Source organism: Otolemur garnettii, unplaced genomic scaffold (assembly GCF_000181295.1).
Source record: "Otolemur garnettii isolate 467f Iridium unplaced genomic scaffold, OtoGar3 scaffold00034, whole genome shotgun sequence".
Classification (NCBI taxonomy): domain Eukaryota; kingdom Metazoa; phylum Chordata; class Mammalia; order Primates; family Galagidae; genus Otolemur; species Otolemur garnettii.
Genome location: NW_003852429.1, coordinates 1,919,046 through 1,929,826, shown reverse-complemented (window position 1 = coordinate 1,929,826; position 10,781 = coordinate 1,919,046). Strand labels below are relative to the sequence as shown.

The 10,781-nt window shown below is 36.8% G+C and overlaps 1 protein-coding gene across 1 annotated transcript in view; it reads right to left on the bottom strand.

The window, feature by feature from the left end:
* The window catches only part of GPC5 (glypican 5), a 639,568-nt gene that overhangs the window by 315,905 nt on the left and 312,882 nt on the right, over positions 1-10,781 (bottom strand). The window lies entirely within an intron of this gene.

Here is a 10,781-nt window from a genome sequence, read left to right as displayed (position 1 = left end):
ATATTAGTAAATAGTTATCAGATTATTCAGAACGAGGACTTTCTTGCAATCAACATTTCTCAAAATGGGGCCAAGAAGTTTGCAGCTTTATACCAATTTGAGTACAGTTTGCATGATTCTGATAGAGGGAATTCAAGAGTCATATGCCATTTCAAAACATTAAAATACTGATTTTCTGATCATAATACATGAACATATTTAAGAGTTATATCCTCTCCTGAAGTATGCAGAGAGAAAAACTTTATTTGTATTTCTCTTTATCCCAACCATTGTTTAGAGTTCTGTACTATATAAGACTTTAGGTTACCCTCCAAATTTAAGATTAATTTCTTTCATGATTCTAAGATTCTTGGGTTTCTTACTGAATACCTCAAGATCTGTAATATGTACTTACTGTGGCTGCCATTATATATAAAACTGATTAAATATGAAATTTTGTGGGGTTTTCCCCTTTTATAGAATTTATTTTTATAAATTAATGGGGCACATGTGCAAGTTTGTTACATGGATACATCATGTAGTCGTGAAGTCCAAGCTTTTTGTTAGCCCTCACCTAAGTAGTATATGGAGAACCCCACTTCTTTCTCCCCACTTCTCTCTCCCTCACTTCTTAGTCTCCAACACACTTTATTGCATTTCTGTGTGTTCATATTATTTATTTCCTCCCTACAGCGGAGAACATGTAATATTTGGCTTTTATCGAGTCATTTCACTTAAGACAATAGTCTCCAGGTTTAAAAGATGTAACTTTGAAAGTAGATTATCCAAATACTTAAAAAAACAATCAGTAGTCATCTACCTTGGTAGGAAAAAAAATAAAAATATTTCTTCATTTCAGAATAGTCATGAGGAATTGAAATCTTCAGCAAAATGAAATACATAATTCTATTAATCATGTAAGCCAAAACATAAAAGTCAATAATATCAAATGACATATTTACTAATCTTCAAGTGATTTCAATTCAGATTCTGTGACTCTCTTCAACAATAGCTAACAAAATTTATTTTTGAAAAATGTATCAGAAAACTAGGATTTAGATGTCGGACCATAAAAGGTGCTGATACCTGATCTGTTCTTATAAATTAGGTGAGACCGCACGTATAATGAGTGACTTTTTTAACCTTTCTTCCAGCATTTCACTTTAAAATGTGATAGATCACTCACTAATAAATTTATCTAATGTATGTAATGATAAAGAAATATTTGGGAATTAGATTACAAAGCAATTATTTGCCATTTTTATAGTTTAGCTAATTTCCAACCTTTTTTTTTTTCTTTTAACTGAAAAGAACATAGCTTTTAGGTGTAAGCCCAAAATGAAAATGACAAATAAGAAACCGCTCCGGCTGAAGTAACAAGAGGCATCCTGGAGGCCTTGGCAACTGCTGCTGTGTTTCAACACCACAATCTGAAGTCAGAGGTGCTCAGAACTGTGATGAAATCGCACTCCCAAAGAGATAACTTCTGTGCCAAACAGATGGAAAAGGTCCTTTAGGTTTCCACTTCGGTGAACTTTTATCTTGGTGTCTTTTATCTTTTTATCTTCTACTGGTAACCTCTGAAGGAAGCGTGTAACAAGTTAAAAATAGTCTATTTGTCCTGTGTCAGCATGGCACGAAACTGAGGAGACACATGGCAGCAGCTCATGTTCAACCTCATTCTGTTCCAGGGATTCTGTTTACAGTAGTTCTTCCCTTTGGGAATTTGATGGATGAAGGGAACTGACTAAGCATAGCAACCCTAAAATTGTCACCACTCAAAACAATCTGCTGTGAGGTAATGAAATTTAGCCTGGCTTCAGAGATTTCCAATCAACTGATAGTTCATTATGATCAACTGTAAGCTAGTGATTGACTATTCCCAAACCACCACGAAGAAATAATGTGTTCCTTTCATGTCTGTAGTGTTTTATGTGTGTATCTTAACTTTAGTTCTCCTTTAAAAACACTGATGTGTTGCACAGGTGCGGGAGAGACCATCATTCTCCATGTTGAATTTCCTGTTAGGACGTGATTTCTGTACTTATAGCTCCAAGAAATCACCATTCAAAGTATTGAAGTACTGATAAGGGGTTATCTCCTACTCCTAAATCCAAATCCTTAATACTTATGAGTTTTTACTAACTCATAAACTAACCTTCACACACGTTCTTATTTTCTAAATGGAAGACTTCTGATCCAAGATAGAAATAACTAGTGAGGCTCGGCGCCTGTGGCTCAAGTGGCTAAGGCGCCAGCCACATACACCTAAGGGGGTGGGTTCAAATCCAGCTTGGGCCCACCAAACAACAATGATGGCTGCAACCAAAATATAGCCAGGCGTTGTGGCGGACGCCTGTGTTCCCAGCTACTTGGGAGGCGGAGGCAGGAGACTCGGTTGAGCCCAGGAGTTGGAGCTTGCTGTGAGCTGTGATGCCACAGTACTCTACCCAGGGGGACAGCTTGAGGCTCTGTCTCCAAAAAAAAAAAAAAAAAAGAAACATCTAGTGAAGAGAAACCTCAATTCCTATTAAAGGAAATGAGCATATCTCCAGTCTTCATATGATTCATCAATTGTTGAATATTTGCGGTGTGATAGCTAGTATTCTCTAAATTGCTTGTGTAAATAACAACTCTCAAATATTAGGTAGGTATTAATTTCATGTATATTTTAAAGATAAGAACACTGATACACCTAGTGGTTAATAAATGTGCCTGAATTCACATCACTGGTAACTGGCTAATCTCTACTGACAACCTCAGTAGCTTGGCTTGCAAACATGAAAAAATGCTTGTCGTCCTTAATTAGAGAAATCAAATTTCAAAATCAAATCCACCCTGAGATATCATCTAACCCCAGCGAGAATGGCCCACATCACAAAATCTCAAAACTGCAGATGCTGGCATGGATGTGGAGAGAAAGGAACACTTTTACACTGCTGGTGGGACTGTAAACTAATACAACCTTTTTGGAAGGAAATATGGAGAAACCTCAAAGAACTTGAGCTAAACCTCCCATTTGATCCTGCAATCCCATTACTGGATATCTATCCAGAAGGAAAAAGAAATCTTTTATCATAAGGATACTTGTACTAGAGACTGTTTATCACAGCTCAATTTACAATCACCAAAATGTGGAAACAGCCTAAATGCTCCTCAACCCAGGAATGGATTAACAAGCTGTGGTACATGTATACTATAGAATACTACTCAGCCATTAAAAAAAAATGGAGACTTTACAGCATTTCTATTAACCTGTATGGAAGTGGAACACATTATTCTTAGTAAAGCATTATAAGAATGGAGAAGCATGAATCCTATGTATTCAATTTTGATATGAGGATAGATAATTAATGACACAGTGGGTGTGGGAAAAGGGGAAAGCAGAGAGAGAAAGAAGGAGGGAGGGGGTAGGGGAAAGGAAGAACAGAGAGAAGGAGGATGGGGGGTGGGGTCTCAGTGTGTGACACTTCTTGTACTTCAATGAACCCCCAAAAAAAAAGAGAAGAAAAGCAACGGAATTTTACACCTCTTTTATTTAAGAGTCTCATTTGCTGTGTACATGCTGTGAATACATTTTCTACATGTTTATAGATCCCAATATATTCTATTTAAGGTCCATTGTAGTATCTGGAACATGGAATCTGGTTTCCTATTTTCTCCCCACCATGTCCGAATACATGTAAAAGAATGCTGAAATAATTCTCTTTGTACTTTAGATAAGAAGACAATAATGGCATACCCCCTCCTCACAGTCCAAAGACAGATGGTAGACACAAAATCAGATGACTAAAACCTGGTGTCAAGACCCACAGCTCAACAGCCACCTAATCATATAAAAGGATTGAGGTTGAAAAGGCCAAGAAAAAGAAACTTTCATTGAAGCAAGGTGGTTGGGCTTCTATGGGAGTCCCCTATTCATTAATCCTAAGTGAGAGAGGAGTTGAGGTATCTTTGCAGTTGGAAGGAAAAAAAGCTCTGATAGTGACCCACACCCAGGAAAGCAGAAGGGACCCCACGCACACAGAAGGCAGAAGTTGGCTGCCTTGCGGTAGACTAAAGAGATGCAGATGCTTCAGGCGTAGGCTGTACTTCTACCAAATTGGGAAAAAGAGGTAAGGTTTCTAAGTGGACCATGTGGGAGAAAAAGAACCCTCCAAAGATCTTAGCAGAGAGAAGCCAGAGGTTTGCTATCAGGCAGGAAAGAGGGATTGTCCTGAGCACATGAAAGCCCTAGACCATCACCTCTGAATAGCTATCAAGACAGGAAGCACCCATGGGAGACCATGCAATTAGCAGTCAAAACCAGCATCCTTTTCTCTTACCCCATCCTGCTCACCTTTGCTCCATTACCTCTCTGGCTCCAAACCACTCAATCTAAGCAGGGCAGAGTCAGAAACACTTGTTGAAAAAGGAATAAAGTGCAGGTTGACACGTGGATCTGAAATTGTTCACATACACACATCTACCTATATAGGTCTCCTCGGCTGAAACAAAACCCAATTAATTGCAGGAGGTGAAAAAGCAAAGGCTTTAAGTAAATTTCACTTTTGATTGTTAAGTTGGACTGGAAATTTTTCCTACTGGATTTAGACTATTTATGGAACTCATTGATAACAAAAGATCCTTCAGGCACTAGTTAATGATCGAAAAAATTCTAGGAACTAGCCATGATTATATTCTAATGATAAGGTTAAAGACAGCTTTCTGAGTGGATTTAATCAAACAGTTTCAACTTTCACCTTTCTGAATCAGGCTCTCTGCATGCAATAATTATGTGCTTAATAAGAGACAACTGATTACCAAGCCAGTAAGCCTGAAGAAAGAGAAGAAATGTCTCAGTTCAGAAGATGAGATGAATTACTGCTAAATTAATGGATAGTTTTAGGAAAGACCAAAATGTGTATATCGATCTGAGCAGGATGAATATTTTCCTAGGCTTTAGAAGTAACTAGGAATGTTAAGACATGGAACAAAGTTGATAAAATATGTATCATCTTCCTAACATTACCTATACTACAGTCGGCCCAGTTTCCACTGGTTCCACAACTGAGAATTAACCAACTGCAAACTGAAAATATCTGAAGAAAAAATATACAAATAAAAAGCAATTTTTAATAGTACTGCACAGCAGCTATTTACATAGCATTTACATTGCATTATGTATTAAAAGTAATCTAGACATGATTTAAAGTATACAAGAGGATGTGCATACTACCTACTTTTATATTAAGGATGTGAGCATCTGCAGATTTAAGTATCCAAGGGAGATCCAGGAATGAATTCCCTGTGGATACCGAGGGACGACTGTTTTTGCTACAGACCCAAACTAGGAGATAATCTACTTCGGAGATTGTCATTTACATAAAAATCTCCTACCAAGTAAGTGTGCTTAAGTGAGGCAGCCAAAGGCTACTGTTAGTGTAGAGACAACACACAGCCACGAACCCTGCAGGTTTACTTTGTGTTTATTATGAACCACACCCATCCCCTGTACCTGCACATGTCCAGCTGGCCCTAGAATGTGGAATCTGCAATGTGATGAATTCAGTCCCTCCCAATATATGTAAAACCATATGGTAAAATTTCTGTCACAGGTGAGCAAAATATTTCAATTCCTCCCTAACTGGAGAGTATAACAAGATCTTTGTCAGGTCTTTGCACATCTACCCTCAAGTTCAATACCTCATCCAATCTCACATGTCTTTAATCCAAAACATTAGTGGTTAATGGACTTCTCTAGACTGTGTTTCATGAAAATGTCTGCAGAAGTGTACACTATGAAACACACATGATCTTAAAGCGAATTCAGAAAAGCAGCAGCAACTTCCAGAGTCAGCTATGGGTAGACATTTTCACGATTCATCTTCCTTCTTCTCATCTTTAATTCAGGTATTGAACTTCACTTTGGACTCATGTATCAACCACTGAAATGTTATGACCAAGCCACATCCCGAAGTCCCAAATATTTTAGTTCTCACTCATGCTTACAATATTTCTATTACCTCAGGGTCCTGTTATCTTCAAAAAATTGCTCATAGATGCTCAATAATACTAATCATTTGTAGACACTCTGTTAATATGGCAGCTCTATTCTAAGAGAAAGTGCAAGTAGAGAAGAAAAAAAAGAAATATGATAAATGCAAAAAATATCATAGATGTCACAGTGTATTTAGAGGTTAAAATAAAACACAAATGAGGAGATTCATTGCACCGGGGCCCAAGATGAAAGTGGGAGTTCAGTAAAGTTGAATATTTCATTCCAAGGAGGAAGTAGTTTAGTGGAAAATAGTTCTGTTAATAGTGGGCCCTTCAATTGTCATAGCAGATCGCTGGGATCAGGAAGTCTTCAAATCACAAATTTGAAGTAACCTTCAATTCTGAACCAAATATGATAGGTCATATGAATGATGATAATCATGATTATTAGGAAGGTATAGTTCAATAAGATGAGAAACTGGATTGAATAGGTACAATTTTCAAAAATGGAAAAGAAATAGAAAACAGGCTGGTGTCTAAGTCATGAGGAACATATGGCCTTTTCCCAAGAAATATGACAAAAGCAACTGGTTGTTACATTGACAAAATCCAGGACAATCCTGAGAACCGATGGCTCTTAAAATCGAATTCATAACATTTAGAAGCTAAACAAGATATTAATTTTTTTTAAAAAAGGAAAAATACAATTGAATGTTAAAAGGTCATGAAGAACAAAGAATGAAAGGAAGTGACTATTTAGCTGGATGCTGGGTTAAAAAAAGAAAAAAAGATTGACATTAAAAAAAATTATGGCTAAGTAAAATGTTATTGCCTGGGTGGAAAGGAAACTGATCATAGGTAAGTACAAAATCTCAGAAACTTTAAGGTATTTTCTATTTCATCTGATTTTTTAAATTTACAGTTGGTTGAGGAAAAGGGCCACCTTATCATGGGAAGGTGGAATAATGGGAAGAAAAGACTGAGATTATGAAAGAAGCACTCAGAAACACTAACAACATCAAGAAGAAATGGCAATAACATGCATATTAATTTTACTAAGGTAAAATTATTGAGCTACTGGCTAGTTTAAGAGTTGTTGTGGAGGTCATAAATTCGTAGCATTTGAGGGAGAGTTATTAGATTACCTGTCTATTAATCAAAAAGGAAAAGAAATCCCTGATAACTAAGGAGCTGCCACCTGAACCTCGATGCTTTCAAAGAGGAGTACAAATCATCAGACAGTCAATTTTCAGTCACAGGGACTGCGAACAGAGTAGGGGAAGACATGCCTTTCAGGGTATAATTGTTTTTCATGATGAAGAGACAGGAGGGGTAGATAAGAGGGACTTTAAGAGGTACAGGCTGCGTGGATTCACTAACACATTTTCATCTTACATAAGAAATAGAACTGTTGACCTCAATGTTGCTGTAAACAGTATGAGTAGTTTTTAAAGTCACTTGAATTAAATGAACTTGTCTTCAAAAATCAAATTCTTCTTATACATTTCAGATATTTAGACATTTTGTCATCTTCGATCACACAGAAATTCTGCCTCTTTTGATGAGCTGAAATTTTCACTGAATTTTCCAGGACTATCATGATATTGAAACACTCTGTACAGTTCTCCCATTCTTCAAGACAGAATATCTATGCACACAAATAATATTCTCAGTCACCTCTTACGAAGATGCCTGCAGGAGGAGAGATCTTGCCAAAATAATCACTCCACTCTGATCATGAGCAAGAGACTCAATCCTGGATACCAGTCTCGCCCATCGATGTGTTTAACATAATTTCTCTAAGAGTGAATTTGTGAGTATCATAAAAAGAAAATAGTCTATCATTCACAAATGTGGTATACATTCATTTGATATTCATTTCCTCAAAACGGAATGGCATGGTTTATCTCATGCAGCTGTAAGTCTCTGAAATGAATCACTCATATGAAAACCACAGAGAGACAGTCATCACTGATCGCTGCTATACTTCATTTTTTCTCAAGGAGAAAGTAGCCAATAATAGAAGATTGTAGTTGTCATCAGGACTTGACCTTATAAAGAAACCGTACTAGAGAAATTCCATAATTCAGTATTAAAACACAACCGTTAGTGCTTTGACAAAACTATATTGCAAAATTACTGTGAAAATCCAAACTACTATAAATTAAATGTACCAATAGAACTTTTTACAAAGTGAAATTTTACTTTTTTAACCAAGAGAATGGTAAGAAATGGAAAATAATAGTCCATAATCCTTGTATCACTGTAACATCTGCTTTGATTAAAAATATGTACAATATAAATTGAAAAATAAAAGTCCCATAATTTATCCTAAACTTAGGTACATTAACAATTCTCCTGTAACTTTTCATTAATATTCTATACAAAACCAGCATCCATATATATTTCAGTTTTTTAAATCTGCTAGCAAAATAGATGCCATCTTGTTTTTATCTATATTTACCTAATAATTGTTTAAAATCATCCCACAGTAGCAGGCAAAAACATGTATAATTTTGAATACGACATAGTAATTCACATTAAATACCATAAATCAATAATATTTGATGGATATTTAGATTTTCACATTGTGTTTGCTTCAGAAAAAGTCCCATTCTAAATGTACATCAAGAATTGACTGAGTCATGAACAGAATCAGAATTTAAGTTAAATGTTAAAAGTCAAAGTGCACATGAGAGTGAAAAAAGAGGATACACCCTCATCAACTTACTTTGACTCTAAAGTTTAGAGCACTGGGGAGGCACCGGTGGTTCGGTGAGTAGGGCGCCAGCCTCATATACCGAAGGTGGCAGGTTCAAAACCTGGCCCAGGCCAAACTGCAACAACAACAACAAAACAAACAAACAAAAAAAACAGCCGGGCTTTGTGGCAGGTGCTTGTAGTCCCAGCTAATCTGGAGGCTGAAGCAAGAGAATCACATACCAGGGGTCCTCAAACTTTTTAAACAGGGGGCCAGTTCACTGTTCCTCAGACCATTGGAGGGCTGGACTGCGGGCCCCAGGATGAGTCAGCTGCTAAGCAGGACAGGCAGCAGTGGCAAAAACACCCAGTGGGCCGGATAAATGTCCTAAGTGGGCTGCATGTGGCCCGTGGGCCATAGTTTGAGGATGCCTGATAAGCCCAAGAGCTGGAGGTTGCTCTGAGCTGTGACACCAGGGCACTCTACCAAGGGTGACAATGTGAGACTCTCTAAAAAAATAAACAAATAAAGCAAAGTTTAGAGCATTAAAAAATAAAGCCTTGGGAGAATTAAATGAGATAATGTTTGAGAGAAGCCCCTAGCTCACTGCTCCTAGACCATCAGGTCTGAAATATGTTCATTTTTTAAGTGGGCCAGAAATGGTGGGTGGGAGCCTGGAGTGGGTGAGGCTTGTCTTCTGGCCTGCAAACAAAGGCCCACCAGAATAGGGGGGACCCATGAGATAGGAAGGAACGAGAAAAATATTCTCAAGAAAGTGAAAATGCCCATTAAGGTGGTAAGGTTAGAAGAATTATTCACAGAAAGATAAAGCAAAGTGAAGCTGGTTCACAGAAAAGGAAGGCACCAGTTAGAGGCAAATGAGAATACTAAGAATCACTCACTTTGTTTATCAGAACTGTGACACTTGCTATAGAGAATCCTTGCTGAAGATGTGCTTTCTTTATGCATAAACCATGAATAGGGTCTTAAAATGTATTATGTGGAAGAAAATATATCCTTTTGAGTTGAAAATAGTATCTTCCTAAAACGTTTCCCAAATCATTGGTTTCTCCAATAGTATTTCCTATTACACAAACCCCAGACCAACTACTCAAGAAAGGAACGTGACAAATTGAAACTTAGGTTCTTGCAACTGCACATTCAGAGATCTGATGTATTGTGACACACACACACAATATAGTAAATTTTGAATCAAACATCATGGGATTATCATTAGTTCCTTTTGCACAAAGAAGTTCAATTTCAGATTGAAAATGTGAAAAGAAACATTATAAGTCAAAGAAGAATTTAATTACTAGGTCTAAAATGAAAAAAAAATTGTTATGACATGAATCTACAAGGATCCTAGGTATCACGCAAGCTATCACTGTTCTCAATAAAGGCAAGAAAGAAAGGTTTAATAAATTCTTACATTTCAATTCCCAAGAAACATAATTTAAAAAGAGCACTAGCCATGTTAGTCAAATATTTTATTTAAATTTAATGATAGAGGTCACTGAAAAAAATTATTGAAGACAAGAACTAAGTCTCTGAGATACTCAGTAACAGTAAAACAATCATCTAATACTTCATGTATTAAATGATTTTAACTATCATGAGAATGATCACCCAGAAATATGTGAATAGCTTTCATCATATTAAAATTAATTAGTGTATGTTTATCATAGTGAATATAATTTGCTAAATAACATTTTAAATGGACTCAATACATTTATGATTATTAAAGTGCCTATCTTCATTGAACATAGGTGTGTTTCTAAGTCATAAAGTGTAACAGCTGATATTTCTTTTGGGGGGAACATTCAAAATATATTTTTAATAGATTCAAATGCAGAGTAAACTTTTTAACAAATTCAAATCCAAAACATGAAGTGTATAAATTAAAATATATTTTAGCCAGGCGCAGTGGCTCACGCATATAATCCCAGCACTGTGGGAGGCTGAGGAGAGAGAATTGCTTGACCTTAGGCGTTCTGAGACTTGCCTGAGCAAGAGTGAGACCCCAACTCAGAAAAAAATGAAAAACCCAGCTGGGTGCCACAGCAAGCACATGTAATCCCAGTGGCTTCCAGAGGCTGAGGCAGCGGGATGCCCACACCCT